Below are 10,894 nucleotides of genomic sequence, written 5' to 3'. Positions count from 1 at the left end.
AAGGCGCTTATAGGTCTTGAACAACCCTTGGTGGCCTGCCATTGGATGTTCATGATAAGCACGTAAGAGCTGCTCCTTCAGTGAACAAGGGACGGTAATGGACCTGTCCATCAGTCGGGTGAGTTTTGCGATATACTTTGTCTTCCAAAATACCAAAGTTCTCCAATGTGGTTTTCTCTCCATCCCATAATCATTTTATGGATATTTTGAATCTCTGTACTTTTGTTCTGTTCTTCCCAGATAGTGTCCATGGAAATGGGGAATTCGTCAGAGTCCTTTACACCACAGGACAAGACACAAGGAGCACCCGTGGGTATCCTGGAAAGCGCATCAGGGGCAACGTTCAATTTCCCTTTTCGGTATTCAACAATGAAATTGAATTTCTGCAACCGCAGTGACCACCTGATTAAACGGGAGGTAACTAAAGACCCACTGTAAGGCAGCATGGTCTGTGACCACAGTAAACAGCTTTGCTTCGTGGTAATGCTGCCACTTCTCCAGTGCCCATATCACCACTAGGCATTCCTGTTCTGTGGTTGAGTAATTCCGCTCTGCCCTATTCAAGGTTCGGCTGGCATAGGCAATGACTTCTTCATGGCCACCATGTTTCTTTTGAGCTAGAACAGCCCCTAGACCAACTTCGCTGGCATCCGTGTAGACAGTGAAAGGAAGCTTCAAGTCTGGATGACCAAGAATGGGTGCAGAGATGAGATGTTCTTTGAGGGTGTCAAAAGCTGATTGACATTTTTCACTCCAAACAAACGGTTGTCCTTTTCGTTTCAAGGAATTGATCGGTTCAGCCACTTGGGAAAACCCAGGCACAAAACGGTGATACCAGCCAGCAAGACCCAGGAAGCGCTGGACTTCTTTAAGGTTGCTGGGCACGGGGTAGCCCTGTATTGATTCCACCTTATCAGGATCAGCTGTAATCCCTTGACTGGAAATTATGTGAACAAGATATTTGATCTGGTGAAGACAGAATTTGCATTTTTTTAAGTTTAAAGTCAGCCCTGCCATAGAGAGTTTGTGCAAGACTGCTTGGAGGTCACACAGATGCTTTTCTACTGAGGAGGAGTAGATTATTATGTCATCGAGATACACCATACATATATTCGCTCTGAGTTCTCCAAGAACACGTTCCATTAATTGCTGGAATGTTGCTGGCGCATTTTTTAATCCAAAATGCATTACAGTGAACTGAAACAGACCAGCTGAGATGATAAACGCAGTCTATTTTGCTGTCATCATCCATTGATACCTGCCAGTATCCACTGTTCAGATCCAGAGTGGAGAAGATGGAGGCTCCAGCAAGGGACTCTAGGCGCTCTGAGATGTTGGCCAGAGGATAGGCGTCGGTTTCAGTCACAGCATTAAGTCGTCTATAGTCCACGCAGAAGCGTTTTCCCCCCATCTTTCTTCGGAACGAGGACCACAGGAGACACCCATCCAGAGAAAGAAGGTTCTACAATGCCACAGTCCAGCATTTCACTCAGTTGCTGTTCAACAATTGAGCGCTCCAGGGGGGACATCCGGTAAGCTTTTTGCTTAATGGGAACTTCGCTGGAGGTATATATGTAATGCTTGAGGATATTTGTGTTCCCTGGTTTCCCAGTGCAAAGTTCTGGGTGTCCATCTAGTAACTGCTGTAAGAGGGCCTTATCTTCCTCCTGTAGGCCAGAGTTTTTTACTGCAAGCTGAACATACTCCTCAGATGTCAACTTTGGCAGTGAGGGCAGTCTAGGAGGAGGCACAGAGGAAAGAAGACTGAGAACTTGTGTCTGTGATGGTGCTGGCAGCTTGTCATCAGAAGACGTTGTCAGTGGCAAAGCACCATTGAACACTACAGCATCATCTGGTTGAAAAGGGTAGACGGCTGAATCACATTTAAAACTGTACTGTAAGTCGGCTGCATTCACCTGAAGACCACTTAAAAACAGGAAGTCTAAACCCAACATCATAGTGTAGGCGAAGGCCTTTGAAGTTAGCACCGCCACAGGTAAAGGAAAGTCATGACTATGGATGCTTAAGTGCAGCTCTACCACACCCAATGGTATTTCTGTCTCCCCATTAGCTAGGTACAGGGGTCCACTTAGCCATGGTTTTAACTCCTCATTGACCCTTTTAAGGTCGTTCCAGATGCTTTCCTGTATTAGAGTGAATGTTGCTCCAGTGTCAATGATGGCTTTCCCAAACCAAGAGCAAACAGAGATGGGAACTACTAGCTGCTTAGGGAAGCATGAGGTAGAAACACCAGTATCTTGGCTTGTAGACTTGGGTACAATTTTCCTGTTTATTACAGTAGTCAAGGCAGTGTTGTTCCCACCCTGGTTAACAGGTTTTCAAGGTTGAGGAGACTGTTTGAAAGAAGAGGGCTGGTTTTCAGCATGTTGGTCCGCAGAGGAGGTCCGATAGTGAGGGCAAGAACCAGGAGCGTGATGACCTTTACATCTCCAACATGTGACTGGAGCCTTTTCAGGTGGTGTGTTTGACCCTTTGGACATTGAAGCAAGATGTCGGGCAGCTGAATGTACCTTTTCATATTCCATCTGTTGTTCAAAGTCTTTTTCCAGTTGGTGACCTAGTCTCACAAGATCATCTACTGTAGTGACTCGTCCTCATAGCTGGCTGGTGAGATGAGGTTTAGCATTTTTCAAAATCATTTTGACTAGATCACAATCTGACATGGTTGGTTTCCATCTTTTACAGAGGGCTCTGTATGAAAAGGCAAAATCTCGGATGGGCTCATTGTCACTCTGACGTGTCATGCGGACACGATCAGCAAGTTCATCTTCATAATCTTCAGATAAAAAAGATGTCTGAAACTCATCCCAAGAGGAAACAGTCATTCGAGCAATCTCCCACCAGTCACGGGCAGTACCATGAAGGACACTCCTGAAGGTAGCTAGAATGTCAACATCAGCTAATGGTTGGACAGCCAGAATATCGTGACATTTGGACAGATAAAGGACAGGATCAGAGTCATCATGAGGTCTTCCAAATATGGGAAACGAAAGTTTCAGATGGTCAGTCTTAATAGGAGGAGAAATCACAGGAGACCCAAAAGAAGTCCGGATTCCAGGCACTGTATGCGGATAGGTAATAGAGGTTTTCCTAGCAACAGCATCAATTCAATCATTGAGCTTCTTGAACTCGCTTTCATTGTCTTGTTTGTGAACTGGCAATTTTGTGTCTACACGATTAACTGTGGTAGAAAGTTTCTCAAACAGTGCTACACACTGATCTAATTTACTGGAGAGCTGTTCTTGAGACACATATGAAGCTTCATGGCTGGCACAGATGTCCTGTTGAACTTCTAGCTGCAGCTGTTCTACCATAAACCTGAACTCAGTTAATTGATTAGCTTTGTCTGCTTCAGATTGTTCTGTCAATAAAGTTTTTATTGCCTTCAACAAGTTATCATATTGTCCCTCCATTTTTTCATAATCTTTAATCACAATGGTTTTAAGTTCAGTCAGCTTTTGTTCAGTTTCATTTGCAATAGCTTCTATCTTTGATTCCAAATGTGAGCAGTTTCAGGTTTCTCTGCCAGCATTTCTGTGTACTGGGTCTCTCCACTGTTTCAGTTCATTTAAGATGAGCCAAATGTCCAAGTTCTCTTCCAGGTGTTGGTAATGCTTTTGGCAGTTCACGTTTCATGACTATTTCCGAAACAAAGGATGGTGTCAATGACATGTCAGAAGAAGAATGAGGTGGATATTCATCAGGAGCAGGTTCTGGTAAAGTTTCAGCCAACAGCCTTTGCCCAGGAATTATCGCTGGGTGGCTGGCTACAGGCCCACTAATTGAAGTGGTAGGATGCACAGAAGTGTTGAGGGAGGGAAAAGTATGTCTATAGCCCTGTTGAAGAGTACTATGCAAGGTAGTAGGACGAACGGGAGTAGATATATTTGGTGGCCCTAACAGAAGGTCAACATTTGCATTGGCCGGGGAATTGTCAGACATTTCTTAAGAGTGAGAGAGAGAAAAAATATATATAGAGAGAGATCACTTTTTCAATTTGACATACAATTTCACAGAGCAATAACCTTCAAAAATGAACCCTTTCAAATATCTTGCACCAGTCTCAATGAGACATTTTCACAATGAGATTTCAACACTTCAAAAAAACATTTCATAAAAAAAAAAAATACTAATTATACTAATAGAAAATACTAATAATACCGACACAACGCATTGACTGAACATTCAACTCCCCGCCGGTTTGACAGCTCACTTCCTATTATGTTTAAAGCGAGACTCCAGCTCATGACCTCCACCACACCTGATTGGCTAGTCAATTAGAAGGTCACTAAGCTAGCAAACTAGGGTACAACCGGGACGATTGAAACGGGGGACGAATGAAACATTCCGATTTTCTCCGAGTGCAACGATGATAGACAGTCATCATTTGGACAAAACATAGAGCATATTAAAGGAGAATTCCGGTGTGATATTGACCTAAAGTGTATTGAAACATGATACCAAGTGCGAATGTATGTCTCATAGCCCATCTCGGCTTGTCCCCTGCACTCCAAAATCTGGTGCTAGTTAGCCGATGCTACCAACAGCTTTTTCAATAGTGGTGCTTCGCATCGGGCTAGCCATGCAAATAAATCACTGTTTTACACCCATTTACGAGGCTCAATGTATCTCCACACTTCATTGGTAGACTTCGAGGGGCCCTGACATTTAAAAGCGAGACATTGAGAACTTTGAAAAAGCACTGGTAGTTTACTTACAAGACGATTTATACAGACAGTATCTTCACGAAGTTTAGCGTTTGCAGCCATCTTGAATTTAATCACGATAAAGTCGAAAGCAACGAGTAAGAATGAACATGTATGATAAGGGATCAGATTCCAAAAATAATTCAGTGGAAATGCATGGATTCCAGTTTCTTCCAGTAGCAGCAACTGGAATCCATGCATTTCCACTGAATTATTTTTGGAATCTGATCCCTGCAAACACTAAACTTCGTGAAGATACTGTCTGTATAAATCGTCTTGTAAGTAAACTACCAGTGCTTTTTCAAAGTTCTCAATGTCTCGTTTTAAATGTCAGGGCCCTCGGAAGTCTACCAATGAAGTGTGGAGATACATTGAGCCTCGTAAATGGATGTAAAACAGTGATTTATTTGCATGGCTAGCCCGATGCTGAAGCACCACTATTGAAAAAGTTGTTGGTAGCATCGGCTAACTAGCGCCAGATTTTGGAGTGCAGGGGACAAGCCAAGATGGGCTATGAGACATACGTTCACACTCGGTATCATGTTTCAATACACTTTAGGTCAATATCACACCGGAATTCTCCTTTAACCTCCGTTGCTCAGTCAAATGCCTTCCTGTTACGTCCTGGTATCACAGAGTTACAGGCGATAAACGATTTTTGATGGTCACAAGTTTACTTCATTAGCGGTTTATTTTTTTGATTATTAAAGAGTGTTTTTCATTTAAAGGGTTGACTTCATGCTTATTCAGTAGAGGGCAATTCCACGCAAAACTGTCACGTCCATAACGCCAACACAATGCCATGGTATTTAGTTGGCGTTATGGACGTGACAGTTTTGCATGGAATTGCCCTAGAGCATTTAGTGCTCTCCCCAATCCCAGACGTTCACATTGCATGTTTGTTTGTAATGGATGCAAAACAGCCTATAATGCTAGATGTCTATGGCGGGACGATTGAAACACCTGTTTCATTTGTCCCGACCAGGCAGTAAACCCCATTTATTCTAAGTTAATGCACACATATCTGTGTTTATACTATATTTTATGCAGGTGAGACATGGAAAAGCAGTTTTAGAAAGATGCAAATATATTTGGGGCTATCAGGTAGGGGGTCGAGTTTTGCCATGTTAACCTATGGAGACCTGTTGGTCATGAAGGGCACTTATTTGGATGTGTGGTGGCTTTAACCAGGTAAAAACAGAGTGAAATAACATTTTGTACTATAGAAACATTATATAATTCGAAACATGCATTGTTCTAGCTATATTAATTGCATAGTGCATGCTATTTCCATAATCGCGAGATAAGCGCTTTACCATGACATCAATGAGTTGTTAACAGACATGAACCAAGACATATAGCCCAGCAGCAATCTATCTAAAATAACACCTACTTGAAGTACTATTCATGATATGTTGTCAAATATTGAAATTGTGGGAAGTTTACATAATTTAAGCTGTATGTTTCATTCGTCCCCCATGCTGTTTCATTTGTCCCAGCCAGGAGGGACGAATGAAACAAAACACACGTTCGACTTCTCCTTAAATAACTCTTGAACGGTTTTGTTCAGAGCTGTAGATGCAACTGTATTTGACAGAGGATAGATGTAGGTTGCTAGAGACAAAATATTAACTTTCAGTGTTTTACGATGTCTTTGTAAATTACATTTAATTAAGAAGTGTTTCATTCATCCCGGTTCTCCCCTACTTCAAGTGACAATGGTGAGGAAGTAATATATAATAAAAGTGTGATGTAGTGAAAATAAGTAAATAAACATATTTGGGTAGATTAAATATTGTAAACATGACAGAAACGTGATTCTGTCACAAAACCAACAGTATACTACTATCTACACTGCACAATATATTTTGTCCTGTCTATGCATCACCTGTCTATACTTTGTATCACATTGCACATATAGGCACCTAACCCCTCACTGCTCCCCGAGCGCCACTGTTGCTCACTGTGCCGGGATTAGTGTGTGCTTCACCTCACTGTGTGTTCACTGTGTGCTGAGTGTGTTTCACTTATTCAAGGATTGGGATAAATGCAGAGACCAAATTTCCCTCACGGGATCAAAAAAGTATACTTATACTTATATTTATAAATTTTTTGCACTTCTAGTTAGACGCAAACTGCGCGACGACAGTAAAGTTGAATCTAATCTAATCTAATCTAAACCCATGTCATAGACATTCAGGCTATTCACAATACTACTTTATGCTTCAGAAATGAAGTAGTTTTTAAATATTTTTCCAAAAATATCACCAACATACCGGTACTGCAAATCAGTTGGCTGGTAGTTAGATATTTAGTTGGTTAGTTTGACATTAAAATGCCTCTTTCCTCCTCTTTAGTGTGTTTTAGTTTTAGCTTTGCATTCTGTTATCCCTCACCAACGCCCTGAGTCTTTTAACTCCTAAAAAAGGGGAATTTCACTTTCACAATCTGATGGTGATTATGGCTGATATACGCATGCTGTATGCTTCAAGAGCCGCTCCGAACCTTTGCATTTATATGCAGATCATAGACAGGCAGTTATCAGTTTGAACTAAAGCAGCTCCTAAGAACTGTTAATAGGGACCAATCCTCTTGTATTTGACCTTTAACTGAGCAGAGAGGGCTCTTTGCAAATCCACAGTCAGGAGTTGGAACAAGTTTATGCCAAGGCCAGCCATTCTTCAGTTCCCTCAGCCCCGGTTTCGACATGTGAGAAAGTGGCATTTAGAGTAAGGAAAAGAGAGCTGAGCCTAATGCCTCTGGTGCTGTTTGACATTTAACGCGCACGTATGTGTAAAATCCGGTCTTACCTTCCCCAGAACAAAGTACAGGCTTGTCTGTGGCACCCTTCTCGTTTCATCGTGTCATTTTTGCTTTGCTTTTAAAATTGTCCAGAAAAACTTTTAGGTTGCACTTTTGTTCCTTATTCATACACATGCCACTAACCTAATGCCATGTTGTTCTTGTTCTCTGCATTAAGCATGAGTTAGTTTATTTCCTCTTCACTGAACACTGAACACTGTTCAATTCAGATGAAGCAAGGGGAGTCATTGGTAGATGCCTGCCCAAATATGTGTCCTTAGGTTTCCTTTCCATACATTGACGGCACGGTGACAGCTTGAGCATATGTAATGATGACCAACAGGTACAGAGCTGAAGACAGAGTAAAGTTAACCTCTGGTCACCTTACATGTGTAGTCCTCAATTCTAATCCAATACTGTCAGGTCTGTGTGTGTGCGCTCTAAAAAATCATAGTAAAATCAAGGTGTTTGTGTAGTCATGGCTCTCTAAATGAAACAAATTGGCTGCTGGTAATAATCCAGCCAATCAGTAACATTGTTTATATATGCACTGGACGGAAGGAGATATTTGATTGGATATTGAGTTCAAAAACCAGCCGTCATTCACCAGGATTAAGAACTACGCCTTGAAGAGAGGCAGTGATGACATCTGCTTACACACTTGGGTTTAGCCTAATTTCTAGAGCTACTTCCTGTGTCCGAGGCACCCACGAGTCCAGGGTGGATTGGCCTGATGTGTTTCTCACAAAGATGTAAATCCACTTCTGTGAGGTATTGTCGCTGCCTTCATTCAATTATTGCTTTCATCGTTGATGCTAAGAACACCCCCTACTGGGAGTGCACCCCCTAAAGGAGCACCCCAAGCAGACATGGTTATAGTGCAGGGATTCATTCATCTCGTCATGGAAGAAGGGGAGGGGAGCATTCATCTCATCATGTAAGAAGGGGAGGGGGAGCATTCAAAGACTGGAACTCCTTGGGGGTGCTCTATGAAGCGTGATTAGCTGTATGTTAAGCATAAAGCCTGAAGTCCATTCAAATTTGACAAACAGAGGCAAAAGTTCCAGCAGTCTTTTTAAACTTATAACTTCAGACTATTTTAAGAATATGAAGTTACATGTGAATGTTGTTGTGTAAACATGGTCAATTATTATCTTTAATCCAAGCAACAAGGCATAGAGCCACGACCTGTTGGCTCTGCTTCCCCAATTAGAACACACCTGGTTACAGGCTCATCACTCCATTTGCCTTGTGTCGTAGTCAACCCCTCTGGAGAACTCTCATCACTCCATTTGCCTTGTGTCGTAGTCTACCCCTCTGGAGAACTCTCATCACTCCATTTGCCTTGTGTCGTAGTCAACCCCTCTACTCCATTTGCCTTGTGTCGTAGTCAACCCCTCTGGAGAACTCTCATCACTCCATTTGCCTTGTGTCATAGTCTACCCCTCTGGAGAACTTGGAGGTGTGTATAGCCATTACCCCTTTTCTATTTAAAGTCCTTGATTCCAATGTTGTCCAAAATCAGTAGATTGCTTCTTATGCCCCTGTCTGTATGTGTGCCCCAAAGCGACAACTTTGCAACACTATGCCGGGGATGTCTGGGTGGAGGGGAGCATTTGGAGAGCATGTGTGGTTGCTGGAGGGAATATGACAATGAAAAGATAAATGTCTGTTAGTTATGAATGTGAATGCCAACTGTAGTTTGAATGTATGTGCATGTGGACCAGATGTGTCTACAGTAGTGACGCTGTGCTCCTCTGAGTGCCCTGAAAGAATTCAATGACCACAATAAGGGGTGAACTACCACAGTAACAGTAAATAATAGATAGAAAATAAAGGTTAATCTTATGCAATATCCTATCCTATCCTCTTCTGTAAACAATAAAGGTTATAATCATAGGCTATATCTTCTCCTCTTCTGTAAACAATAAAGGTTATAATCATAGGCTATATCCTCTCCTCTTCTGTAAATGGGAAACAAGCAAAGTGGTCATACACTATTCCAATTGAAATGAAACATACGTTACTCAGAGGCAAGGAATGGTGTGAGCTCACATCCTTTTAGCCCTTTGACCAGAATCACTGTTCCTTTAATCTGTGTTTGTTTACTCTCAGCTCTGAAAAAGTCATGAAAACACAAATGAAAAAGGTGATTAAGTTCAAGCTGAAGATGGGAACAGGACTCTTGACTAACAGCACGTCCCTCTTCTAAAGGTCACACTGCACGGGGTGACATTTCAAAACAATTATAAGAGATTAGAGCTAACTCTGCCCTTGTGAACGGAAGACAAATAGAAAAGCCACAGGTGTGGCCATTGCATAGCTGCCGTGTCATGTCATATAAACTGGCACAATGATGTATCAAGCCCCCATGTCGTCTTCCAGGCAGCGTTGCAGGAAGGCACTAGGGTTAGGTTAGGGTTAGGGTTAAGCTTAGGGTTAGGTGCCGAAGTCGACGGTCGCAGTGCTGCCTTGAAGTCGACGGTCATCGAGCATATCAAGCTATAAACCGAAGACTCAAACCACCGCTTCATCCACATGTGAACAAATGCTTATTAGGTCTGACAGTCGTTAAACTCATTCACATTATTACTGACTGACTGGCTAACTGAACTGTGTATACATGCATATATTAGGCCTACATTTTCTCTATGGAAATAGAGAAAGGGTTTTACTTGTTGAGGTAAATGTGAATGATTGCTAGTTTTTCTGTATGTTTAGAGGACTATTTTACTAACTATGATATATGCATGCACATGGCCAGGGATTGTTTGTTGGGAGCTGTAACATAATGCCTTTTAAACACACAGGTTTTTTACATGTAGGTCTTTACATGCATGTTTAACATAATCCTCAAATCACTGTATGTCAAAATGGTCTTGAGGCTTATGAATATTATTATATTAACATGTAAAGCCAATGTATAATATTATATTAACATGTAGGCCAATATCTGACCGCTTTGTGTTATTCAGCCTGTCTAGATCCTCTCTAAATAAGTGTTTCTCAAAGTGTGGTCCGCGAGTAGATGTGGTAAAATATAATATACTTGAGTTGTTTGCAATATTGAGCAATACTGAGAAACACTGCTCTAGATGGACCTCAATTTAAAAATAAATAAATAAAATGTATTTTTTTTTTTTATCGTTTATCACGTTTCTCCATACCATCCTTAGAAAAGAAATCGATCAAAGAAAGGTGATGTAGTTTTATTTCTGATGTATGATGTTAACTGACTAATTATGAACCATGTGATGTAATTATCCAGCATTAAATTCTGACAAAAAAATCATATTGATTAAGTGGAACTAGACCTTTACCACTGTGATTTAACTTTTCCTCAAAACAATGTATGAGACACATTG

This window comes from Alosa alosa, chromosome 6 (assembly GCF_017589495.1).
Source record: "Alosa alosa isolate M-15738 ecotype Scorff River chromosome 6, AALO_Geno_1.1, whole genome shotgun sequence".
NCBI classification, from domain to species: domain Eukaryota; kingdom Metazoa; phylum Chordata; class Actinopteri; order Clupeiformes; family Clupeidae; genus Alosa; species Alosa alosa.
This window is presented reverse-complemented; position numbering follows the sequence as displayed.